The 25,605-nt window shown below is 44.5% G+C and overlaps 1 protein-coding gene across 3 annotated transcripts in view; it reads left to right on the plus strand.

The window, feature by feature from the left end:
• Window positions 1-15,793: 15,793 nt before the first annotated feature.
• Window positions 15,794-25,605, plus strand: part of FAR2 (fatty acyl-CoA reductase 2) — a 211,835-nt gene continuing 202,023 nt past the window's right edge. Inside the window, exon 1 of one of the 3 annotated variants that reach the window (XM_044996407.1) lies at window positions 15,794-15,851. The gene's annotated coding sequence lies outside the window, so the exon portion shown is untranslated. Of the gene's footprint in view, window positions 15,852-16,420; window positions 16,521-16,737; window positions 16,777-25,605 lie in introns of those variants that run through there. The other 2 variants (XM_044996382.1, XM_044996398.1) reach the window with 2 other exon arrangements.

Below are 25,605 nucleotides of genomic sequence, written 5' to 3' on the forward strand. Positions count from 1 at the left end.
TGGTGTTCTCAATGCAGTTCCACAAGACATCAAGATAGGAGCTAACAATTGTCAATCTGTGTGGAGAACATCTGGACAATACATATAGACTGGTCCCATCTGAAATGTGAAGGTCCTTCCCAGTGGAACTGTGCCAGAAACAAACTACATATCTCAGAATAAGTGCTAGCATAGGTACCAATGCTGCGGGCGGGGGTGGGGGAGGAGAAGTGCTTTGATTCTACCCTAATTTATTTGCCATAATTTGTTATAGTCACGCCTGGAAAAAATGCTGGTAAGCAGCTATCCATTAATTGGTGGTTGCATGTATTTCTTGTGCTTTATCTTCTTTTCTGACTCATTTAGAATTAGTCTAACCTATTCATTACCAAACATCTTAGAGGCTATGTTAGAAAACTTGGGGAATTGAGGCTCTGGGGATCTGTTGCAAGGGGGCTGAATGTGCTTGAAGAGCAATAGGAAAATCTATAGATTGGTTTTCCCATTTAAAGAGAAGTGAATTCTCTTAACCGACTGTAGAGGCAATACAACTTGGCAAAGAAATTTTCATTTCTTTGCAACACACTGAAAATGTTTACACTTTTTCTCTTAGCAAGAATAGTGCATATGGTAGTATAGCTCAGTGTTCTACTTTGTCCAGCTTAAAATGGGGCTGGGGTGGGAAGGCCTTCTGGGAAGGTCAGGATTTAAACCACATTTTCCTCTCAACCATGTCTAGGGGAAAAAATTTATAGAATGCTCAATGAAACACTTTGTGTTAAACTAGTGCAACCCAAATGATTCCCCCCTCCCCCTTTCCAGAAAGATATGTCATCACAGGAGATTTGGTGAGACTCCTATAGCTGTCATAGCAAAAATATGCAGATGACATGTGGCTCTGGGTCCTTTACAACAGACCACATCACTGTCACTCAGCTAACCCAGAGCCTGGCCGAGGTCATCTCAGAGAAGAAGGAAAGTTGATTTAAGTTAAACCCAGCAAGTTGGAGGTTATGCTGCTTGACAGAGGAAAACACTCTGAGGAGTTTGTTGTCATGGTGGAGTCCCTACTAATGGAAGAAACACGCACACTTTAGGAATCTTCTGGTTTCCTCAATGACATTAAGCTCTGACACAACAGCATCCATGAATAACACACAACTTTTCTGCACACAATCTCATCCCTGCACACACGAACGTGGCTTTGATAGGACATGCTTTTGTCACCTCTCAGAGATTTTTAGCAAGGTAATCTGCCTGGGAAGCAACAACTAGTACAGAATTCAGCAGCTTATGTCCTCAAGAATACTGTTTACTGTGAGCATAACCAACCTATCCTCCACTCAGTACTTTGCCTCTGTGGCAAGGAGGCATGGCCCCCCCTCAGATGCAGACAACAGAGGGAACGCCGCAGACCGCCTGATGGGAGAAGCCACGAGGGCCATGCCTCACGCGCTGGAAGCAGAGGGGCAGGACAGAATGGGAAATATAAAAGGCCAGCCCAGCTGCTCAGTTGGGAAGAAGCTGCCGGAGGCAATAGACACTTCTTCCCCACTGCTGGAAGTGAGCACCAACGAGAACCACTGTTGCCCCAGGGACCAGCATGAGCTTTCAGGGAGCCCCGATGCTCTCGACACAGAGGAGCTACTACCTCTACCCTTGGCAGTGTTCCCAGAGGAGATTGAGGATGACCTCTGGATCCAGGTACACCCAAGGGGGAGAGAAGCAAGCAACCCAGGGGAACCAGGCAGTAGTCTGGTGGAGAGTGAGCCTGAAACCAGGTCAGCGTGTTGCGGGCGGATCCCCACTGACCCAGTGGTGGACTGATCTGCCACTGATAGGGCCCTGGCTTGGAACACGGTGGAGTTGGGCGGGCCCGTGTCCCTGGGGTGGCAGTATTCCCCCTCTCTAGGACAGGAGGCCTGTGCTCCTCAGGTCAACCCATTGCCTGAGCCCCATACACTGTGTGTGGTGCTCAACCCCACACCTGAGCCCCTACACTGGGTTGGTATGACACCTCGGCCTGATTTCAGGCCAGAGCCTTAACTGGTGGCTGTCCCACCTTGCCTAAGAGCCGGGTGAATTGACAGTTGCAGCCCACCCTAGTCACCCACCAGAGCCGGACTCTGCATGGCCCACCCTGCTTGAAGGATGGGGCCTCTTGTGAATCGCTAATTCCCCAACTCTTGTTCTGCTTAGAGAAGGCTTTAGCAGACCCAAATTGTGAGGAGGTGTGGCCCCAGGGCTGGTGCAAGGATGTTTCACGCCCTAGGTGAAATTTCCACCTTGTGCCCTCCTTCATCCCCCAGCCCCCACCCTGAGACACCCCCCCCCCCGCTGCAGCTCCCCCACTCCGCCCTGAGGCGCCCCCCCTGCAGCAGCTCCACCCTGAGGCACACCCCCGCACCCCAGCTCACCCCTGCTCCACCTCCACCCCAAGCACACCGTCGCTGTTTCACTTCTCCCGCCTCCCAGGCTTGCGGCGACCGGGGCGGCCAAAGATCCGGCTGCCGCAGTCGCTGCCAAAGAAAATATTGCCCCCAAATCCTAGCGCCCTAGGCGACCGCCTAGGTCGCCTAATAGGTTGCACCGGCCCTGTGTGGCCCCTCTCAGATGCAGACATGGAGGGTCGTCCCCACCAGCCTACATCCTCCCTAAAGAATATTGTTCCAGGTCTTCATCTTTATCTTCAAGTTTCTTAATAATATGGGCCCAACATACATAAAAGATTGTCTAATGCTCCAGGATGAGGACTTCAATGACCACGCCCCTGCTCTGACACAGTAGAACTCTATACTGAAAGGATAAAGTTGCTATGTACAGAAGAGAGAGCTTCCTCAGGGGCTGGTCCATAACTGAATGGAATGAACTCCTGCTCAGTCTCAGAGCTACCTCACCACTTTCTGTTCTGGAAGCTGGATGCACTCGTTCAACTTTGCTTTCACAAATTAAAGCACTTAGCACATCATAACAAATATATATATGTTTCCCTATGGGTAGAAGAAGGAAGGCACCACACATGACAGATGCTCTCATAGAGCTTCATGGATCACTGGAAGGTGTCCAGATACTGCTGTGCTGGGCACAGTATAAGAACATAATTAGAATACAGATCAGGGAGGAACTGCTGTAGTAGAGGCAGAGAAGATAAATCATTCCATATTGGAAATTTTTAATGGCAAAGATTGTTTTATTGTGGGTTTGAATAGCACCTACCACAATGAGGCCTCTAAGCACTTTTGCAGTGCAAATAAACAACAACAATAATAATCCCTTGAAAGTGGAGTTCAGATTTTAACAAGGGGCTCCTGAGAAACCATAGGTGTACCTTCTAGCACATCACTAGTGTTTTCAAAAAAGCTCACGAGCCATAGCTGTTAATGAGCTTTCATCTGAAGATATTCCTTTCTTATTTGTCCAGAGGGAGGACACGTGGAATCTGCCATGAAGTAAAACACACCATGGATCGGAAGACACTTATCAAGATTATTTGCTCACTCTGCCATGAAACAATATCAATACCTAGAGCTGGATGGGTAGTGTAAGGTATAGAAAGAAAGACTTGCAGCTGGGAAATGGCTACCACAGCCCCTACTGTCTCAGTTTGTGTGAAAGGCTCATTTACAAAGCTACCATTTTTGGTTGCAAATGAGTCCAGACACTGGGAGAAGGATTCTACTAATATGGTTTGTTTCTGTTCTGGCATCTGACACAACACTTGCTTCATAACCCGTTTCTCTTAGCTATTGTAAAGGCTGAATTGATATGAACGAGCTAGTCAGACTTGTATCTCCCACCCACCCCTCATTCCACTTATTTCTGCTGGCTTCTCTTCTTGTCAGCATAGGCCCATGTGGCTATGAAAAGAAAATATTTATGCTGGACTGGAATTTTACATTCTTGCTGCCAGGGCTGAGATGCACAAGCTGTCTCTTCACTCTCAAAATAGGGAGCATGGGATAAAATCCTCACCTTTAGCAATATTCCCAATGGTTATACTTTGTAATCAAGCTGTGAATGTTGTTAGCCTTTTTTTAAAAATCAGTTTTTCATCAGTAGAGAGAGACAGGTTCTTCCCTCCACTTCTTAATGACATTCCTACCATGGCAAAGGAATGCATACACAGAATCATTTTCTGTGGCATTGAATGAATGTTTTGTTTGGCACCCACAGGAAGCTGGGGTAAATGCTGTTTCATTAAAACAAGCAACTGAATTTCCATGATCTCTGCAATTTCAGATATGTTCAAGTTTCTCTCGTTTGCCCTGACCGCCAAAGAATATGCCAAGTGTCATTCCCATTTAGCCTCACAGACAATGGATTTACAGTGCTTTTTATTCAAAAAAACAAAATGCCAAGTCCCCAGTGCTTTCTGAAATCAAAATGCCACATTCATTATCTATTAACACCACGCCATTGATGCCTCATTAGAATCTTTGAAGAACATTGTATTTAGATGCTGTTTTGTTTCAAATGTTATCAGAGTAGGCTTGCTGTCATTAAGGCTGAGAAGAGCATTTCATTCTAAACCTCTCTTTTCAGCCATTTTCTCAAACAAAAATGTGCACGTCACAGCTGCAGAGTGGGTTAGTTACCACTGCTCTGGGGATCTTTTACTTTTGAAATATCTGACTTTTGTGGTCTTGAGAGTGTTCAAGTGGACACAAATGCACTTGAGCTCATGTACAGCTTAGAAGAGTCTCTTAGAACATTTAGCCCTATGGGCTAGTTTCTTAGCTGGAGTAAATCAGCATAGCTCCGTTGACTTTAATGGAGCAACAGCTCTTTGAGAACAGCTCAGGATCTGGCACTATGAGTTCAAATGAGGGGTTGGCAGATATAACAAATAGACACTAGTTCTCATGAGTAGCCCACATGAAAATAAGTTAGTGAGCAATATCTAGAACTGGAAGCAGTTTCTGAGTGGAGACACTTGTGAAAAGACTTATTGGTTGGTTATGATATAACAACACTTACTGAGGCTACATTCAAATAAAGTGTCACTTTCAGATCATCTTGAAATCTCCATCAGTGAAATGACTGCTTATGACAAGAAAAAAGGGATTGTTTTTCAAGATTGGCACTGCCCCGTTTTGTAAACGTATGAGAACATGTTCCTAAAAGTATCATAGCTGGAACCATACAAACATCTCTTGAATAATGTATTCATTGCTCACAAAATATGATCAGTCCATTATGTTTAGATTCCGTATTGTAAAATCTTGACATACCTAAATTATAGTGGCATTGGTTGTGTATCCATAGTTAAAAGTGAGCTTAGTTTTGTACTTAAAGCAGGGATGCAATCTCTGTTATGTATGAAGAATACAGTGTGTGTTTCCTATATTTGTAACACTTGCTGATTGAATAGTGTATGATTTTTTTAGAGAATTTACAAGTAAATCCATTAATTAGTTTTGAATTAATATTCATTAATAATGGGGATTTTATTAAATGTGTTGTTCTGTGTTCAGTCTTTTTTTTTGTCTCAAATGATAAAGAACACCACACACCCTTCAAACATTCCATATTATTAAAATTCATTGGCATCTCTTGCATAGGTTGTGTTTGAAGAAATCAAGTTATAAATAAGTAATTAATTGATGCATTAACTATCATGATTATATAGACTATTCTCAGACAACAAACTGCATTAAGATGGAGTTAAGGTTGAGAGTGCACATCAGTAATTTTAGACTCAGAACATTACAGGGCTTGTTGTAATTATCCCCCAACCAACCAACCAACATTACAAACCTATGAAATTCAAAGTTAAGATTACCATGTCTGGGTTTATTTTACATTTAAAGTATAGAAATACTCAGATAAGGTATCTAAACAACCTTAACTCATAGACTTTAAGGTCAGACGACATCATCATAATCATCTTGTCTGATCTCCTGCACATTGCAGGTTACAGAACCTCATCCACCCACTCCTGTAATAGGTCCATAAACCCTGGCTGAGTTACTGAAGTCCTCAAATCATGATTTAAAGACTTCAAGTTACAGAGAAACCACCATTTATACTGGTTTAAGCCTGCAAGTGACCCATGCCTCAAGCTGCAGAGAAAGGGGAACCCCCCACCCAAGCGTTTCTACCAATCTGACCTGGAGGAAAATTCATTCCAAACCACAAATATGGCATTCAGTTAGACCCTGATACCTGAGCAAGACCCACCAGCCAGACACCTGAGAAAGAATTATCTGTAGTAACTCAGAACCCTCCCCATGTAGTGTCCCGTTTCCAGCTATTGGAGATATTTACTAATAGCAGTGACGGATGGGCCACATGCCATAGTAGGTAATGCCATCATACCATCCCCTCCATAAACTTGTCGAGCTCAGTCTTGAAACCAGTTCTCCCTATTGCTCCCCTAGGAAGGCTGTTCTAGAACTTCATTCCTCTGATGATTAGAAACCTTCATCTAATTTAAAACCTAAACTTATTGATGGCCAGTTTAGAACAGTTTGTTCTTGTGAAGCTATACAGTAACCATAACGATTATGAATAATGCGCATGCCTCCCTGCCATTTGGTTCATTATTTCCTGGGTTATATTGCCTGGCTGTCTTACTCCTTTCTCTCTTGCCTCTCTGAACATCATCTCCCACTGCTTGCTGGCAGCTTCTTTCTTTCTCATGGCACGGCTCCCCCAAGGCTGGCTCTTGTTTCCTCTCCTTTCCCTTTTTATGTACCAGTGATATTAGAAGAGGCAGCAAGGCTAACTCCTCTTTCCTGTATCCATCTGCTTTTATAGGCTTTCTCTTTGCAGTGAAGATTCAGGAGGAATGGTAGAAGCAGCTGATAACACGGACAGCCATTGCAATGTGACCAACCACCTCTTTGCAGATCACCAGGAAGTGTTCTGTGGACAACAAGGGGTGCATGGACTGCAAATAAGGTGGATATCTGAAAAAAGTCAGAGGTACAAATAAATGAAGAAAGAATAGTGGGTGTCTTTAATTAATTCTCAGGAGAAAGGTCACTGGTATCATGTGGTTATTGAATAGGGTTTTATTTTTAAAAAAGGGCCTTGAATCAACCTCTTATTGTTTACTGTGTATAATAAGCCACCAAAAGCAGAACCTTTCCCCACTTATGATAGAGGTGCCCATAAGCCTTTCATTTAAGGGGGAAATCTCTCTGTGCAGAGCCTCATATTAGATTTTAAATGTTTAAATAATTACATAAAATTTCCAGTTACAATGCTGAGGGTGAAAGGCATTTTGCTACGTTAACTGACAAAGATCAAAGGTTCTGTCAAGTGTACACAAGCTTCAGAGGAGCCCTGAAGGGAATCTATTCCTCTCGGTCAAATGACTCTTCTCCAGTATCACTGGATACTGAGAAGACATTTGACCAGCTAGAGCAGATTACTTATTTCTGTTACCTGAAGACTTGGACTTCGGAATCCAATATGCAAGTTTTGTTCCAGGTTCTGTTCAAGAATATAGTTTCCACAGGCGACTAAATGGTTGAGATTCTGCCTGCCCTGATTGTTAAGAGGAATTCCAGTAAGGAGGGATAATCCTGGCCCCTTTACCATTTGCCTTATTTGTGAGCTCACTGGCACAGATTTTGTGGGCCAGATCTTTGACCCTGATATGATCCACTTCTGCTGATCCATTGCTTCCAGCGTTGGGGGGCTTCTTGAGTGGCATAGTGCACCCGTGGTGAGGGGATGTGTCAAGGGACAAACCAGGAATATGGAGTGAGGTTGGAGTGCTGATGTGCTCTGGCAATCCTCAGCCAGTTAGAGATGGCTGATTATTAATTATTATTATTATTTTATTTGGCAAATAGTAAATTCACAGAAAAATGCCTTGAGGGCCACAACAACTCTGGTGTCTAAATGGTTGAAAATGAATAGTTTTGCTTTTTTAATAAAGAATTTATTTATTCATTCTTTTATTTTTGCCAAAACTGATTGCTGAATTCAACCCAAATTCTCAAAAGGAATTTTGACACATTTTATTTCAACTATTTTGAAATGTTTTGTTTCAGCCATTTCTAAATGAAACGTTTCTGCTTTTCATGTTGGAAATGTGTTTCATTTTGAACTTTAGCTAATTTATTAAAAAATAAAAAAGGGGGTGGAAAATATTCCAGAATGACTCCAAATGAAAAAACAGAATAAAAATAGTTCTGGGTCAAATGGAACATTCAGCCTGAAATGATTTTTTTTTCAATTTTCTTTTTGTTTTGGCAAGAAAAAACAAAAAGTTCATTTTTTGTTCAAACGAAACTGATTTTTTTTTCGGTTTGGCCCCTGAACTGAAAAATCAATTATTCACTTAACACTACAGCTGATTTAAGGCTTCTTGAGGGGCTGTCACCAGCCTTTGTAACTTAGAGCAGTCTCTGGCCTAATTTAATTTGTGCTGGAGAACAAACTGGCCTCTGGCAAATCTGAAGAGCGATGGAGCTATGCTGATTTACACCAGTTGAGGAATTGACCCAGCAAGAAAATATTATTTGTAGACTCTTAATGAATGCAGAGAAAATCCTTTCAGGAATGTAGCATGAAAATTGGGCTTTCTTCTAAGTTGTACTCTATATTGCATGGTACCAAAGGGTTAAAAATTAATACATTTTAGTTTGTGGGTGGAGAGAAAACTAAAACAGTTTGATAGAAGCATGTCAGGGAGATACAGTACAAATTTCTCTATAGATCATATTATAAAATATTAGTTTGTAACAGGGCCTCCTCGGTCCTGCTTCTGGCTCTATCTACAAACCATGCAGAGCCCCTTGTGCTGGTTCAACACCCTGTGCAGTTTATTAATAATTGAGTCCCACCACCTTCACAGCATACCTAGTGCCTTTGCAAGCAGGGGGAGGGCAATCTCTCTCCCGCTCACTTTCCCCCTTTTCATTTCCTTCCTGTGCCTATTTGTGAGCTCTGGCTAATGGCTTAATTAACCTTTCTGCCCTGCCCCACCCACAAATTAGGCACAGGTCTGCCTCATCAGCTCCAATCTGCTTTGCCTGAGGGGAGCTGCTGTGAACACAGTGCTGACTCAGGGTTTCGTATCATCTCCCCCCTTATCTAGCCTCAAGGTTCTTCTTCCTCCATGTTCTCCCTCCCTTACCAGAGGGGCCACCCTGTGGGAACCTCTCTCTATCTCCAGGGCAATCATCCAGGTTTCCCTTGTGGGGTTTGCTCATCCCCCACCCACAGAACTCACACTATGTGGGGGGACAACACCCCCATAGCTCTGTAGCAGCTCATTGGTCTTCACACCACAAGCATCCTGGGGGTTACTTCTCTCTTTGCATCTGGCAGGGGATCAAGGTTACTCCTTGCATCCCCCGGATCACCCAGGGCCCCAAATTCCCTCAAGTATCCAAATTATGCCTAGGTTTCTTCTCCTGGGGGTTGTGTCACAAGGAGCTCACTTGGCCCCTGAGCTCTGCTAAGGAGTTTGGGCTGCCTGTCTGCCCTGTACCTGCTTCCTTACTTCCCTGGGGACATTTCTTGTCCTCCTGACTCAGGCCTTGTTGTCTAGGGGTCTCTGATGATTCTTTTTTGGGGTTTCTCCTCTCTCTCCCCCCTAGTTTTGCTTTTCCTAAAGTGGGATTCCTCCCATCCACCTCACTTCCCAATGGGGAAGGGACTCCAGTCCATGCCCAAGACAACTGGATAAGGCAGTCCCTCCATTACCCCAACCTGTTTCCATCGAAACCTCCCCCAGACCTTCAGGGCACCTGGGCTGTGGAGCAATGCCTCTTATTCCCAAGGACATACTCTATGTCCAGAGTTGCTCCTGAAATCATCCAGTGAGGTTTCACTAGCTCTGGACAAGAGAGCAAGCTGAGGTCATATCTACAAGGCCCCTCTGGAGTTTCCTTCCCACCATCACAGAAATGGTGGACAGTTTTTGCCCTTTTTTCTTCCCTCTAGCTCTGGGCCAGCCACAAAATTCAGCAAAACCACAATCCATGTATGGGCAGTCCCCTTTCTTGTGTCCAGATCATCCACACTGGTAGCAAATAACGGGTAGAGCCCCAGCTAGAACTCTTCGGGGTTCTTCCTGTCCATGCCCCTTCCTGGTGTGGGGTCTCCAGTCTTCGTTCCCAGCTCTGGACCCTTATATGATCACCCATTTTTCATGGGAAAGTCTGCCTCTGCATACTCCTCTGTCAGTTTCACAGCAGCATCCCCTGTGCCTGGTAGATGCCGCCTAACCCACACTCCTGTGTTCTCAGGGAGGCTCTGAAGGAACTGTTCCAATGCCAGAGCATCAGGGCTGGCTCCAGGCACCAGCCGAGGAAGCACGTGCCTGGGGCGGCACATCCTAAGGGGCAGCATTCCATCCATTCTTGGGGCGCCACAGTCCGGGAGTCTTTTTTTGGCTTGGGGCAGCAAAAATGGTAGATCTGGCCCTGCACAGCATCCTGTTACCAGATTTGCCCATTACTTTGGAGTATGCTCATTTATTAGGGTTACTCTTCTGGGGAGGGGAGGTTCTATAATTCTATCAATGTACTGCTTGTGTCACTTGTGTTTTCATACGGAGCTCTACTTCTCCTTTCTGCAAGTTCCCTCCCAATGGAGCTATCCTGCAGGACCTAAGTTCCCTAGGGCTGTGTTCCTCCAGCCCCAGAATCAGATGAAAACACACATTAACAGAGCGCATCTGAGCAGACCAGGTCAATCAGCACTCCCAAGCTGACCCCTTATATGCCTTTGGACTCAGCAGGCTGGGTTGAACAGCACTTCCAAGCTGCCACCCTTCTATGCCACAGGTTCAGCATGTCCCTATCCCCACTTTCACATTACAATTGTTCTGGTAGTAACCCACTTGATGAGCAAACCCCACAGGATTTTGGGGCACTACAGGGATCTTTAGCTTAGGTAAGAGGAGCATTGCAGCAGAGCAAATGGGGAAGCCAAAAACACAAAAGAGAGAGGGGGCAGAGGGAAGCAACCAGCTTAACCATAAAAGTTCTTTATTGCCAGGTAATAACCATACAAGGAGAGCCAAACAAACAAAACAGTTACAATATTAAATCTAGCTTAAATTTGATTACAAAAGTCAGGTTTAGAAAACTATACCTGATCACACAAGTCAGGTTAGAAAGCTATACCTAGGTCTGGTCTACGTAGCTGAAGTCGACATATCTTAGATCAACTTAGAATCACTTACTTTGTGTCCTCGTGGCACGGGATCGATGGCCACTGCTCCCCCGTCGACTCCGCTTCTGCTTCTCGCTTTGGTGGCGATCCGGAGTCGACGGCAGAGCGATTGGGGATTGATTTATCCGCATCTATGCTAGACGCGATAAATCGGTCCCCGATAGATTGATCACTCCCTGCCGATCCAGTGAGTAGTGTAGACGTACCCTTAGAGTAGAGAGAAGAAAAAACAACAGAGAGTTGGGTTCTCACCACTCGGTGAAGCTTGAATTGGTCGGGGTTCCCAGGTGGTGGTGGTAGCTGAGGGTCTGGAGCGCTGGAGACAGACAGAGCCCCCAGCATGATCAGTCAAAAGAAGATGAAGTCCCAATGGAACTGATGTGGATTTTGGATCCAGGAGGCATCAGACCCCTTACTTGACAGTGGGTAGGGATTTTTGTAGGGAAACAACAATGGTTCAAGGGAGAACACTAGATTTGTTTATGGGTAAACTGATGGCTCAAGGGAGCATACCAAAGTTGTTTTGTTCAGGCTAGTGAGCTGGTGAGTTTGGTAGTGTCCAATGCAGAAAAGGACTCAGCAGAGGGAGAGAACAAAGCAGCGTTCCTAGAATTCCTTCTAGAACTGTTCCAGTGCAGTGCTGTACATTTAAAGTGCAACAGCAGAGTAGTTTAAAACACTTTCTGAGGAAAAATTAGGGATTGTTTTCCCAGTCCAATATTGATGTAGAGCAAACTGTGCTGATACCACACAAGATTGACACTAGGGAAGCCAGACTGGTAAAACAGACACCTTATTGGTTATCAGTTGAAAAGAGGGAAGAAACTTTAAGGGTTATTGAAGAAATGCAACATGAAGGTAGAACTGAATCTTCAGTCAGCCCTTGAGCCTTGCTTATAATACCGGTAAAGAAAAAGGATAGCAGCACTAGATTATGTAGGCTACTGAAAGCTGAATGAAGCCATCTTGAAAGATTTGTATCCTTTGCCAAGGATAGATGATATGCTGGATGCTGGGGCAGGGTCAGTTTGGTTTTCCACATTGGATCTTGAAAATGGGTAGTGGCAGGTGCAAGTGGACCCTATGGACCAAGAGAAAACAGCATTTACAGCAAGGCAATTTGAGGAGATGATATTTGGCCTATGTATTGCATCAGCGATGTTTGAAAGGCTTATGGATAGGATTTTTCATGGTATGCTCCCTTCCACTTGTTTTCTATATCTGGACACATATTGGTGCATGCTAAGGCTTTTGAACAAGAAGTGGTGCATTTGTAAGTAGCCTTTGACAGGCTTAAAGAGGTTAATTTGAAGCTGATTCCAAAGAAGTGTGAATTGTTTCAAAAGAAGATAACATACCTGGGACACACCATAAGTGCAGAAGATATTTCCACAGACCAACAAAAAGTTGAAGTGGTGGCAAACTGGCCAACCCCTAGTATAGATGCTGTTAAGCAGTATAAAGGTGCCATGAACAAGGTAACTAAATCCACACTAGGTGGGCTTGTACTGCTTTAGCTGTACTGATGCAGTTAAAGTGGTACAATTTTTATGTGTAGACAAGGCCAAACTTAAAGTTGGTTCTAAGAATCGAGCTGGACTCTTTCTTTCCCACACAGCATCACCAGCAAAAGGTTCTACAGGTCAGATTAGTCCTTCATTTACATTCATTGTTATGTAATCTCATTGTCTTTCTTTTATGGCCCCGGTGGTGCCTCTGCAAGCAGAATGTATTTAAATTATTCTCTTGTATATTCATAGTATACAAACAGAACAGAAATTGATAAAAACTAAGGCTGTCAAGTGATTAAAAAAATTAATCACGATTAATCATGTAATTAAAAAAATCAATTGTGATTAAACGCACTGTTAAACAATAATAGAATACCATTTATTTAAATAGTTTTTGATGTTTTCTACATTTTCAAATATATTGAGTTCAATGACAACACGAAATATAAAGTGAGCACTGTATACTTTGTATTTATTTTATTATAAATATTTGCACTGTAAAAAACAAAAGAAATTGTATTTTTCAATTCACCTAATACAAGTACTGTAGTACTGGGGAGGCTGCATCTTGCCAGAGCCCACAGCCCTCCTGCATCTCTCTGGCCACTCCTGGCTTACCAGAGCACCATTTCAGATTTTGGGGTGGGGGTGAGAGGAAACTTTAACTATGGTTCCAGGGACGACTTAGGCACCTGAAAACTCTAGGGTTTTTGCAGATAATAACTGAGGAATTAGCTGACAGGAGCACTCTAATTGTTATGTAAAAAAGATAAAATATATACAAACTCCAATCAAAGCCACGTTTAAAGTTTATACGTGAATTTGGAACAATCAGGAGATAATACAGCAAAATATTCCCAATCCCAAGCCTTGAGGTATCAGTTCTGGAGTTTTAACACAGATATCAGAAACACGTCTGATACTTTGTACACTATCTTTAGCAGAGATAAATAAAAATAAATAAAATCTGCTTACTTTCTCTAACAGACACACTCTGTGTTATTGCCATTATCTACTCTATTTTACTCAATTGTTTTTCAGTAAAAACATAATTTTAACGTGATTGTTGTTTTTCTTTTTTTATTAAGAAAAGGAATTTATTTTTCTAATTATTTTGGCATTTCTGTTTACTGTCACAATAATGTATGTGACTCACTAACATTTGACTCCATCATTGCTATTTGTGTCATAGTTGGGACTGCATTTATTTTCATGCAAATTTTAAGTTATGTAACAGATATAACTAAAAATACAATTTGAAAATAAGCAACCTTCATCTGTCCAGTGTCTAAAATTATGTGTTTAGCTAATGTTTTTTAAACGGGCACTGCTAAGGTTAGTACAAGCTAAAGTTACATTCTAGAAGGATACTATTATTTGATTGTACCACTTTAAATAATGAATGACAAAGCATAATATGATAATAAAAGTAATAATGATAATTACTCCAGCCAGGACAGGTTAGGCATTTTAGAACTCACTACTCAAAGCATTAAATTTAAGCATAAGAGAGAAATAAAATTATGAAATGCATAGACCAGTCAAAAAACTAAAATAACAGCACTTTGAAAGAATACAATTACAGAGAATAGATGTGCATTGCAGGAAGTACCAACAAGTAACAACAACAATATAAGTATGTGTTTGGGGTCAGTGTGAAAGAGACAGAGTATGTGAGCTGGGGGAGTGGATGAGAGACCCCCACACTACTCCTTTAAGAGAGCAGTCTGAAGGAACTCCTTCAGACACAGCAGCAGCTGCCAGCAGCTCTGTCCCACTCTTGGTAAGCCCTATCTAACCCCTGCTCCGTGGAGATGGGGTACATGGATGGGGCGCGGGCAGGGGACACCCTAATATCAGTGCCCCTTCGCACACACCCCTCGTGCAGCAAACAGGAAGCTCCTAGGAGCAGCTGGCATGGGGCAGGAGCTGCAGGGCTGCAGAAGCCAGCAGGGGGAGGAGCACCCCTGCTCCAGAGGTGCCCCGTTTATAATGGCACCCTGGGCTTTCACCCAGTTCATCTGTGCCTAAGGCTGGCCCTGCTAGTCTTTAAACAGAAGTGAAAAGAGTGTTGCCAACTCTCATGATTTTGTCATGAGTCGCACAATAATTATTGTTTTCCTTAAAGCCCCAGCTCCTGGAGTCAAGTGGCTATGTGATGATTTCAGCCATCATTCTTAAAGAAACATGAAGTTTCTAGCCCTCGGGGCTGAGGAGAAAGCTTCAAAATGTGACCCCAGCGCACCTAAGGGCTCAAAAAGCAGAAGACAAATAAAAAGATCATCAAATCTATTATTTTTACATAATCTCATGATTTTGGGTAAGCCTGATTCATGATTTTTGAACATTTGGGGTTGGCAATACTGTGAAAGTGACTTGAAAGTGTCAATTTCACTCCTGTTTATGGACAGTTTGTAGTCTATTAATTATTTGTAGTGAGGTAACACCCCTAGAGCCCCAGGCAGGTGCCCTAGTACAATGTTTCCAAAAGTTAAACAATCTATTTCAGTCTCGGTGAACAGCAAAAGAGTTATCTTGATTTTTTTCTACACTTGTTTCAGTCTATGTATTCAAGAGTTAGTAACAAAGTAAGAATATACATTACAATTTTAAACATATCCAGTGACTTGACACAAGATATTCTAACGTGTTTGTATCAGAGCTGGGTGGGTCTAATATTTAATTTTCTTTCTTTATATAGGAATTAGATACAGTGCTTCTGTCAGCTAATTTATAAATTCTCTGTAAAAAAACCCACCAGACTTTTCAGGTGCCTCAGTAGCCCCTAGAATCAAAGTTAAAGACCCCCCTACCACACACACAAAACTGAAACGGTGCCCCTAGCAAGAAAACCAGGCACTCAAAGCCTAATAACAGTCTTTTGCATGGGCCAGTTCAGGATGAATTTAGAGAATGCTAAATTCCCCATCCATCCGTGATGGTTTCCCTTTGCCTGGCCTGAGTACTGGAGTCCAGACCGCTCTCTTTCTGTCAAGCGCGTCTGCCCCCCACTTCCTTTTATTTAAAGCTGGGCTGTAAGGGTAAGGAGTGAGATGATGATGGATAATAGACGCAAGGAGGCGCTGCTAAGCTAGGAAGGCGAGGCAAGCGCCGCTGCAGCTCTAGCGCGCGCTCTCTCTGCGCTTCCCAAGTTGCAAGGGGATCCTGAAGCCAGGCAGCGCCCCCAGTGCAGCCCGACCGAGGCGACCCATGCTCACGGTAGGGAAAGACATCGCAACACCCTACCCCAAATAGCCCGTGATTGCCTTAAAGCGCCACTACCTAGCCTGGGCTCCCTGCGGCATGGCTCAGGGGCATGAGGGAAGAGGTCGAGCGAGTGGGGTGCGGACCCTGGGGCGGGCAGGCAGGAATCCCGCTGCTTTGCATTAGGCGCTGCTGCGTGTTCGCGGGCGGGCGGCAGGAGCGGGTGCCTGGAGTTCATGCCTAGCGAGGAGCGGACCGGCTGCCCCTCCGCCGCTTTTATCTTCTTAGGCTCAACGGGAAGCAGCAGCAACTGCTACTGCAGCGCGCGTCAATTGCCGCTCAGCGCGCCCTGATCCTGGCCCCGGGCCCAGAAGCGGGAGTCTAACCCCGCCAGGGCGGGACGGGCCAGTCTGCAGCCTGCCCGGCTGCCCGGCCTCCGCTGCCCTTCGCCTCTGGGCGTGTGCGCGCGCAAAGGTTGCGCCCAGCGCTCGCTGCAAGAGGCAGAGACGGGCAGGGCAACTCCCCCCCCCCCGTCTCAAAGCCGGATATATAGTGTCAGTGGCTGGAGGAGGAGGAGGAGGAGGAGGAGGGAAGCGGTTTTGTGCTTTCCCCCCCTTGCCTAGAGTTGCTTGTGACCGGGGAAGGCGGGGGAAGCGCTTTGGAGCCGGGAATTGATCGGAAACGGTAAGGAAGGTAACAGCCCGCTGGAAAATGGGGACAGTCCGGGATTCAGCCCAGCAGAGTCTCTCGCCTTTCGCCCGCGCCGCGGGGAAAGGGAGGAGGACGGGAGTGAGAGAGCCTGGCTTGGGGTGGGGCTGCTTTGGGGGCGGGGTGCGCGGGAGGGGAAGGAGCCGGGGCTGCTCGGGTTGGGCTCAGTTTGGGAGCGAGGGCTGGGAGGACACAAACCGCAACCCAAGGACGCTGCTGACTTTCATAGCGGGTAAGTGTGTGGAGCTTTAACGAGGGAGAAGGAGAGACACGCCTGGACTGGGGACCCTCGAGGAGGCTTTAAAGCCGAGGGGCCGGGCGTGCCAAAGCCAATGGAAACGGGAGCTGTGCTGGTACCTGACTCTCCATCGCACGCGAATCTGCCCTAGACTGGCTAGTGATCATCTCCAGCCCCCGGCACGTATACTCTCGTGGGCTTCTCCTTGGAAGAGTTGAACATGAAGTGCAGACATATGACTGAGGACAGGAGTGTCATGGGTGGATAGTCACGCTCTGTTTCACAACCTTAAGATTTGCTTTGGGGAGAAATAGAGACTTTGTGGTAAAGTGAGGAGATCCAATATGTTGGTTTTTTTTTATTTTTTAAAGGTGCTTTTAAACTTGCAGGTTTCTCCCCCCACCTCTTAATTTTTTTCTGTCCATCAGTCAGTATAAAGAACAGCATATAATACAAAGCTTGGACACAACTATTTAGATTTTTAATACATGGGCGGAGGTGTAATTATGATCCCTACAATCACTACTTCTGCTCACATTTTATTATAACTACGGTACTTCCAGGAAACAGCATAATTTTTTCAATATGAAGACATATCCTTAATTTTAAATTGCGGTCCTAACTGTTCCTAAATCTGGGATGATCTTCAATTTTTCAGGAATAAGAGGCATCTCTTTGTGCTGTGTTTGTATAGCACATTGAAGATGCCTGCTGATAAAGTACAGTTAAAGTGCTAACTTTTGTGTAGTAATAATGAATTTGCCTCTGTGCCTTTAAAGGACTTAGCTAGAGAAAAGGAGCAGGAAATTATCAGATACAGCCTTATGTTTGTAATAATAAATTGAACAGCTATTGTTACATCTGATTGTTTTATCATCCCAAAAATTTGGTGAGCAGATTAGGCACATCAATTGATAACTAAGATTGTAATTTTGTGACAGCTGTAAAGGCTTTCTGTAGACCGCAAATTTCCACCCAGTTCTGATACCCCCTTCTGATATTTGAATTGGTGTTAAAACAAAAAGGACCTGAAGTATAAACAAAACCAAAAGGTGTGTCAAAATTCATGAGTTTTTAGGAGTTTTTTAATCAGAAGTCACAAGTTATGATATCCCCTTTGCAGACTTGTTTACTGCATTTGTCTTCACCCTGGATTCCTCAGCTCCACCCAAGTGGCTGAGCACATGTTATTATTTATGTTACAGGCACATATCATTGTGGCTCTTTTGTCTGAAGCTATAGTGTCTGAAATGTAGCTAGCAGCCAATATAGATTGTGTTTATTATTGCTAGAGTGCTAAAGCAATGTTCTTACTAAACAGGGAAATTGCTTCTCTGTGTGTGTCTATATAATAGAGGACTCATCACTATGATTATCCCTATGATAGATTGCTTAGTTAAGGTTGCACTGAGATTGGCACTTAAAACTGGTCTAAGTCTAAATCTAAATCAGGGGGAGGGATAGCTCAGTGGTTTGAGCATTGGCCTGCTAAACCCAGGGTTGTGAGTTCAATTGTTGAGGGGGCCACTTAGGGATCTGGGGCAAAAATTGGTCCTGCTAGTGAAGGCAGGGGGCTGGACTCAATGATCTTTCAAGGTCCCTTCCAGCTCTAGGAGATTGGTATATCTCCAATTATTATTATTTATTTATCCTCTCTCTAATACAATTTAGTGATTGAATTTAGTCTAAAAAATTGACACAACAACTCTCTGTTGCGTGTTTTATGTAATAAGTTTTAGTATGATACTTACCAGTTTTTGTAGCAGCAATGTTTGAAAATGCTCCCTTTTTGAAATTTTGCCCTGTTTTCTTCATATATTGGGGGGCGGGCGAGGGGGGAAGGATCCTTTAGTTAAACAACCACACTCCCCACAAACTCCACACTTAACACTCCTGCATATTCAGATGATAGTTCAGCCAGGGGTATTTTTTAAAACACAGTGGCTAAAAAGTTTTAATGAATGTTTAAAAAAAAAAAACCAAAACATTGTGTAGATAGGAGAATATGTGAGTCGGTCAAGGTGAATCTCTAGAGAGGCTGATAGGCTTATAGAGAGGGCCAGGAGAGTTGTGGGTCTCTGACAACCAGGCCTTTAACCTGCATCTCTGCTACACAGACAACTCTGCTGAAACCTGTGATTTCTCAGAGGTCAGCCTTGGTCTGGCAGGCCTGTGGCAGCCCTTTGGGCTGGGACTCAGCTGCTGGGCTGAATGACTATGAGGGAGGAAGACTGTGTTGTGGGGAAGAAAGGGGTATAGATATGGGGAAATGAATAAGAGGCTATGGATAATGTGAGGTGGAGGCACAGAAGTGGTTACTGCAGCAGAGTTTGGGAGCAGGAGTGAGCAGCAGAGCTCCTCACTGTCTCCCTGGTCCACTGGTCTCCAGACCTGCTGTAGAGCAGTTCCCTGCTTGTAGTGGGCACTCTGGTCTCCCTAGTCACATGGGCCTTCCACCTGCATTCCACACAGAAAATTATTTCCCCCCTTTTTTTGTATAGTTGCTTTAATGACCATTTATTTCGATCCATAAAGGGAAATGATCATATAAATAAAGGGGAAAAAAAATTTCTATTTGGAACGGAAGTGAGGGAACCAGGCAACCAGCTGCAACTGAGGAGCTGGGCTCTGTGGGTGGGGCTGGGAAGTGGTGGGTACTGGGATCAGAGACTCAGTCTCTGATCTCTGTTTGATACAATGCATTTTCAGTGCATATATTATTTGGCTATGTTGGACTTAAGGGAAAACGGCAGGGAAATAGTTGCATATTCTGCATTCTGTTCACCGTGCTCTCTGCCTGAATTTGGGGACACACATTTTTGATTAGCCAAAGAGTTAAACATTTTAGGCACTGGGAGTAAAAAGTCACTTAGACTCAAGGGCTAGATCTACAAAGGGACTTATGCATATCACTGCCACTTTACCCAGTAAGCCAGTAGTTAGACAGGGGACCCAGGATGTGGGACACCTGGGTTCAAATCCCTGCTCTGCCTGATATGGAGTAGGGACTGGAACTAGAGTGACCAGAGGTCCCAGTTTTATAGGGACAGTCCTGATATTCAGGGCTTTGTCTTATGTAGCCACCTATTACCCCCCATACCTGTCCCGAGTTTTCACACTAGCTATTTGATCACCTTCATTGGAACCCATGTGACTCCACCTACCAGGCAATAGAGTCATTTGGTCTCTCTCTGGTTACTGCCAGTCTCACTACCGCATGTAAGAGGGGGTATTACTTTCTGGCTCTATGGATTTTTGCCCAGTTCAGAAAAATGCTATGTGCTTATCTACAATGGGACTTAAGTGCATGCTGAATCAAGGCCGTAGGAGTCTAACTGTAAGAACCAAGGTTTTGGCCCAGTGATGCCAGCCTCACGCTGGGTAGTATCTTATCCCATAAGAATGAAGAATCAGGGCCTTAGAAATTAGCTACATGGTCATAGTGGTGTTTTCACTCTGACTTAGTCTGATCTCTCTTTGTGAGGGAACCTGAGCTGCTGTTTGGGCTACTGGGGCTCCGTCGCTGTGCGCTCTGGCATAATTCCAACATGGCTTGGAATGCATGGTAGCCACTTCAGGGCTAACTCTGGCCTTCAGACACATCTGCACAGATTCATTTTCATTTTGCTATTACAGGCAGTATTTATAACAGAGGCATCTTCTGCCTTTTTTTATATTCTCTCTCCCCCAGTCTTTTTGTGTTTTGCCAAGCATGTAACTCCTGTTTTTTCTGACACCATCTGAGTTACCATTTTATCTTGTTTTTACGTTTTTCAACAAATTCTTTTTCAAATTAGTGCTTCCAAATTGCTGATGACTCTTCAGAAAAGATAATAGCTATTAGGTGATGTCTTTATACAGAACATGGTATCAAAAATCATGGTTAATTGTGTCTCTGCACAGTAAATAGTCGTCAATACATTCTTGTAACTAAGCCAAATTATGGTTTGACCATGTAATTAGTCTCCCACTGAGTAATTATTGGTGTGCTAGGAATCCTTTTCTTTTCTCTAATCATTGACTAAGTTTGTTTTATTAAAACACTTGGGCACTATTGAAGGCTTGGCAAGAATTTCTGTAATCTGACTACAAGCATGTTCAGATATAATACAATACTGTCTCTCTTTTTTCACAAGATTCAACTGTACATACGATCGCCTGAATATACATGCATAGAATTGGGAATGCAAGTGGTGAATAATCACACAAGGCTAGATTCTTCCATCCTTGCTCACAGTGAGTAGCACCCTTACTCCTCCACAAGGTTTGGGGTCACACCTCACTCTTCTTGTTTTCTACTTGCCAGGAATCAACGTGGAATAACTGGGCCCATAGGATGTGTAGTGTATTAGAGCCTTTTCCCAAACTGAACTTTATTTTTATTATGTAGGCCTGATTCTGTCATCCTTGTGTACATTGAGAAGTAGCTTATTCCTCAAGAAGTCCGATTTGAAGATAATGGGACAACTTGCAGGATAAAGTACTACTCAGTGTGTGGAAGGGCAGGGCCGCCAGAGGATTCCGGGGGCCCGGGGTCTTCGGCGGCGGGGGGCCCTTCCGTTCCGGGACCCGCCGCCGAAGTGCCCCGAAGACCCGCGGCGGGAGCCCCCCGCCGCCGAATTACCACCGAAGCGGGACCCGCCGCTGAAGTGCAGCCCAGTCTTCGGCGGTAATTCGGTGGCAGGGGGGGGTCCCCGCCACGGGTCTTCGGGGCACTTCGGCGGCGGGTCCCAGAACGGAAGGGGCCCCCCGCCGCTGAAGACCGGGCTGCGCTTCGGCGGCGGGTGCCGCTTCCCCCCCCGCCCTGGCCCCAGCCTCTTATCCCCGGCTCCCTCCTCACCCGGAGTCTCAGCGCCTCGCCGAAACAGCCGCAGCGTGCGGCCGGAGGGGCCTGAGCTCCGTCCCACTCAGAGCCGCGTGGTGAGGGGGCGGGGCTGGGAGCTCCACGCCGAGCGGAGGGAGCTGAGCTCAGCCCAGAGCTCCCAGCCCCGCCCCCTGACCACGCGACTCTGAGCGGGGCGGGGCTCAGGGGCCCCGGCGGAGACTCGGCACTTGATGCGCTGAGGCTCTAGGAGAGGGGCGGAGGCGGGAGCCTCCGCTGTTCTCTTGGGGGCCCCTGCGGGGCCCAGGGCAAATTGCCCCCTTTGCCCCCCCCCTCTGGGCGGCCCTGTGGAAGGGTGGTATTTACAGTTAGGCCCCTGGTTCAACATAGCACTTCACCACATGCTGAAGTTCCACTGAAGTTAAGCACGGGCTTAAGTGCTTTGCTGAAGCAAAGTTAAAATCTATAGAACCAGATTCTGAAACCCTCACTTACATGAGGTAATACCTTATGTCCAGCTCCTCAAAGGTATTTAGGTGCCTAACTTTCCATTGACTTCAAATACCTTTGAGGAGCTGGGCCTTACTCCAGATTAGTCCTGTTGACTTCAGTAGGGCTATTTCAGGAATAAGTAGGGTGACCAGATAGCAAGTGTGAAAAATTGTGATGGGGGTTGGGGGTAATAGGTAAGAAAAAGCCCCCAAAATTGGGACTGTCCCTATAAAATCGGGACATCTGGTCACCCTAGGAATAAGGAACTAATCAACATGAGTAGGGGTGTCAGAACCTGGCCAGTATTCAGACCCTGAAATAAAAGTGGCTTGATTTCCAGGGGTGTATGTCCACTTTTATTTAGGTGACTACTATCAACTTAGAAGCTTATCTTTAAAGACACAGGTTTGTAAGTTGGAGCCTCTGTTTTTTGGTAACCCAAGCTCTACTATCAATCTTTAATAAATTTGTTGTGCAATACAGCTTTATAATTGATAGCGTCTTTAATACCAAATGTATACCACAGCACTTTTACAGAGTTCATTATAACTACCCACCCTGATGTGTGAGGTATAAATAATAAAAATTAAATAGAAGAAAAAGATACATTTTTAGATTGAAAAATCATGAAACTTTTTCTATCCATATTAGTGTAAAATGTCATCTGACACCAAAATTAAATTTGGAACCAACTAAATTGACAGTGTCCTTTTGCTTTATCTGTCTTGACACAATTGCAAAGCCTTTCAGTAAAAGGAACGAAAGGTTCTTTACTTTCACTGTAGCATCCGTAAAAGAGTGTTGTAGCCTCTGCTGAAATGCTGTTTGGTTAATTCCTACAATACTCCTCCTTAGTGAATCTGAAAAGAGAGATTCCTATGTTAGACACAGACACTTAGGTCACTATTTTTCCTTTCTGTTAGTGGAAGCACACCAATTGATAAAATGGTGTGCTGCAGCATTGAATATATTGGAGGGTTAATAATGGGGTACAGAACCTCGGTTGGTAGTAGCCAAAATTTGATTCCATTGAATGGCTTCTTGGTGGTATACATGAAATGAGTTGGTCTCAGTTCTCCTAGTGCACAGCTACCCAGATCACAAAATCCAGGGCTATAGTTGACTGTAACTTCACTTCAGTAAAAAAGCCAAGGACTGAATGACTACAGTGACAGCATATGCCTATCCTCTTGTATTTGTTTCTAATTTAAAATATAGCATAGCTTATAATTAATAGGTTAGCCTTACTTACCAAGCACTGCAATGGTAACATGGCAAGAGATGGAAGCTTTAGCAGCCAGCTTTGTTTTAGTGACCTGGAGCCAGTCTAATGTTATACTGTAATGAGCTGTTTGGGCTGTCTCTACTAATGCTACAGGATAACAATGGGGTGTAGATACTATGGAGATGGGTGCAGTATAAGTATTCAAATGGAAAAGACTGCACTTCTCACAGGTATGGTGAATGTTGGTATTACAGCAAACTGTTCTCCACAGACACTGTAGTCACAAGTGTTGCTCCAGCATATTTTGTTCCAGCTATGTAATTCCCCACCTTCACATGTTTCTTGGAAGTACCAGCAACCCTGTGTCTCTTACAGAAAGCAGAGCATAGTTTCTAATTCTCTATTGTCTTCTGGCACTCAGGCAGTGGCAGAAGGGAGAAAATGAGTCGTACTTTCCACCTGTTTTGGGATTGAACATCTGTATTTATGCACCCTGAGCTGTGCTTCAAGCTACACTTGTAAATCTCAGGTCATTCTGTAGTGGAGGGTTTTGTTTCAATCTTCAGAAGCATCTCACTTGATGCACTTCCCCAGTTTGTGGCAAGCCTTTAAGAAACTACAACACGACTAATATGTTTTTTCACTGACTTCTTTACTGCTGCCAAGTCCTGATTTGATATGGAGGGCATCCTCCTCATCCTACGTGCTGACTTTCCTTGGGCCTTACAGTACCTGGGTTGAAATCTTGCCTTGGTTGAAGTCATTGGCAAAACTCCCACTGATTTCACATGAGCCAGGATTTCACCCCAGACTTGTTCATACATCTGTGGAATCGCTGTTTTTAGCCACATAACTCAAGCACAAGTCAATGAGTTTCACAGGTCATGCATTGAATTGTTGATTTTCAGTGGCAAGTCTTTGCTCACTTACCTAATTCATCGTTATCGAACCATTATTGAATGTAATTGATGTGAAGTGCCCAAGTGCTTTGTTATCCAACACATTAGGAAATGATTGGGGTTGTGTTGATCTCCAGACAGTGAATGAGGCTTTCATCCTGGATAAATACTCTTTGCCTACCACAGGAAACCTGACGCCTCAATTGATTGTCTCTGTCCAAATGCCTAAACTGGAGGTGACAGCAGAATACCTTCGGATTTCCCTTTGCTGAGAACAGTTGCAACCTGACTGCTTTTACCTCCGGGCTTGTGGGCAGCAGAGAAATGGGTTGTCTGCTTTTCTGGCAGATTCTGTGGTATTCACACAGAACCACAGACACTGACAGCTCTGCAGTCTAGTGCTGGAGCCAATATATTTCCCTTTGGACAAAACCACTTAATTACCAGCTTCAGTTTTCTTTGGAAGAAGTCTCTGATTCTGACTACTTTACCTGTCATTTCATGCCTTTTGCTGCATGCATTCTTCCTTTGTGGATTTGTATGCACTTCTCCATAGACTTCATCAGCTTACCATCTTCAGGAAGAAATTAAAGCAAGCCTCTAGTCTGGTCAGGGCTCTGGCATAAGATGAGACTGTCTCCTGCAGATCCTCTGATCTAAGTGCTCATTGCCTTTTTTCCATACTGGTTACTCTGGGGAAAATTGTCTGAGATGATTGCCTTGCTTGGAACCTGTTGCATGCTGAGCTTATGTCTTTGCTTTCATCCAGAATAAGCACGTGTTTGTTTTTGTTTCTTTTTTAAACCAGAAATACCAGGACATTTATGCTCTGTCCTGACAGAGACATTTTAGTCAAATTCTGCAGAGCCTATCAACCCAGTGGCAAATATTTGGGGCCCCAAATTCCTCCAAATTGCCACCATACCCAACTCAAGTTCTGGGAAATTTGTCTACTTACCCTCAAATACCTGCTCACTGACTGACGTGCCCCCACCCCAATCCCTAAATGTCCTAGAGTTATTCCAGTTTAGGCCATAAAGTCTCAGGTCATGATGAGGATCCTAGATGATCTGTTAACTTGATGGCATGCATCACATACTGCTACAGACGGTGGTTCCAAATTACTGCCTGTCATTTCCAGCATTTCACCTCCTTCACCCACTTCTTCCATCACCACGCTGACAGAGGAGTTGAGAGGTTTAACTGCACCCATAAAGAAGGATTGGCTTCTCATCTGAGCCACAGATTCACCCCTTCTATTTGGCACTTCACTGACCCTTCCCTACTACCATAAGGCTATGCATACTACTACCATGCATTCTCTTGCCTCCTTCATGCTGGAAGGGAGTTGAACTACCCCATTCTTAAGTTGCCTTGGCATGGAC

The sequence above is a fragment of the Mauremys mutica genome, chromosome 1 (genome assembly GCF_020497125.1).
Source record: "Mauremys mutica isolate MM-2020 ecotype Southern chromosome 1, ASM2049712v1, whole genome shotgun sequence".
Lineage (NCBI taxonomy): Eukaryota > Metazoa > Chordata > Testudines > Geoemydidae > Mauremys > Mauremys mutica.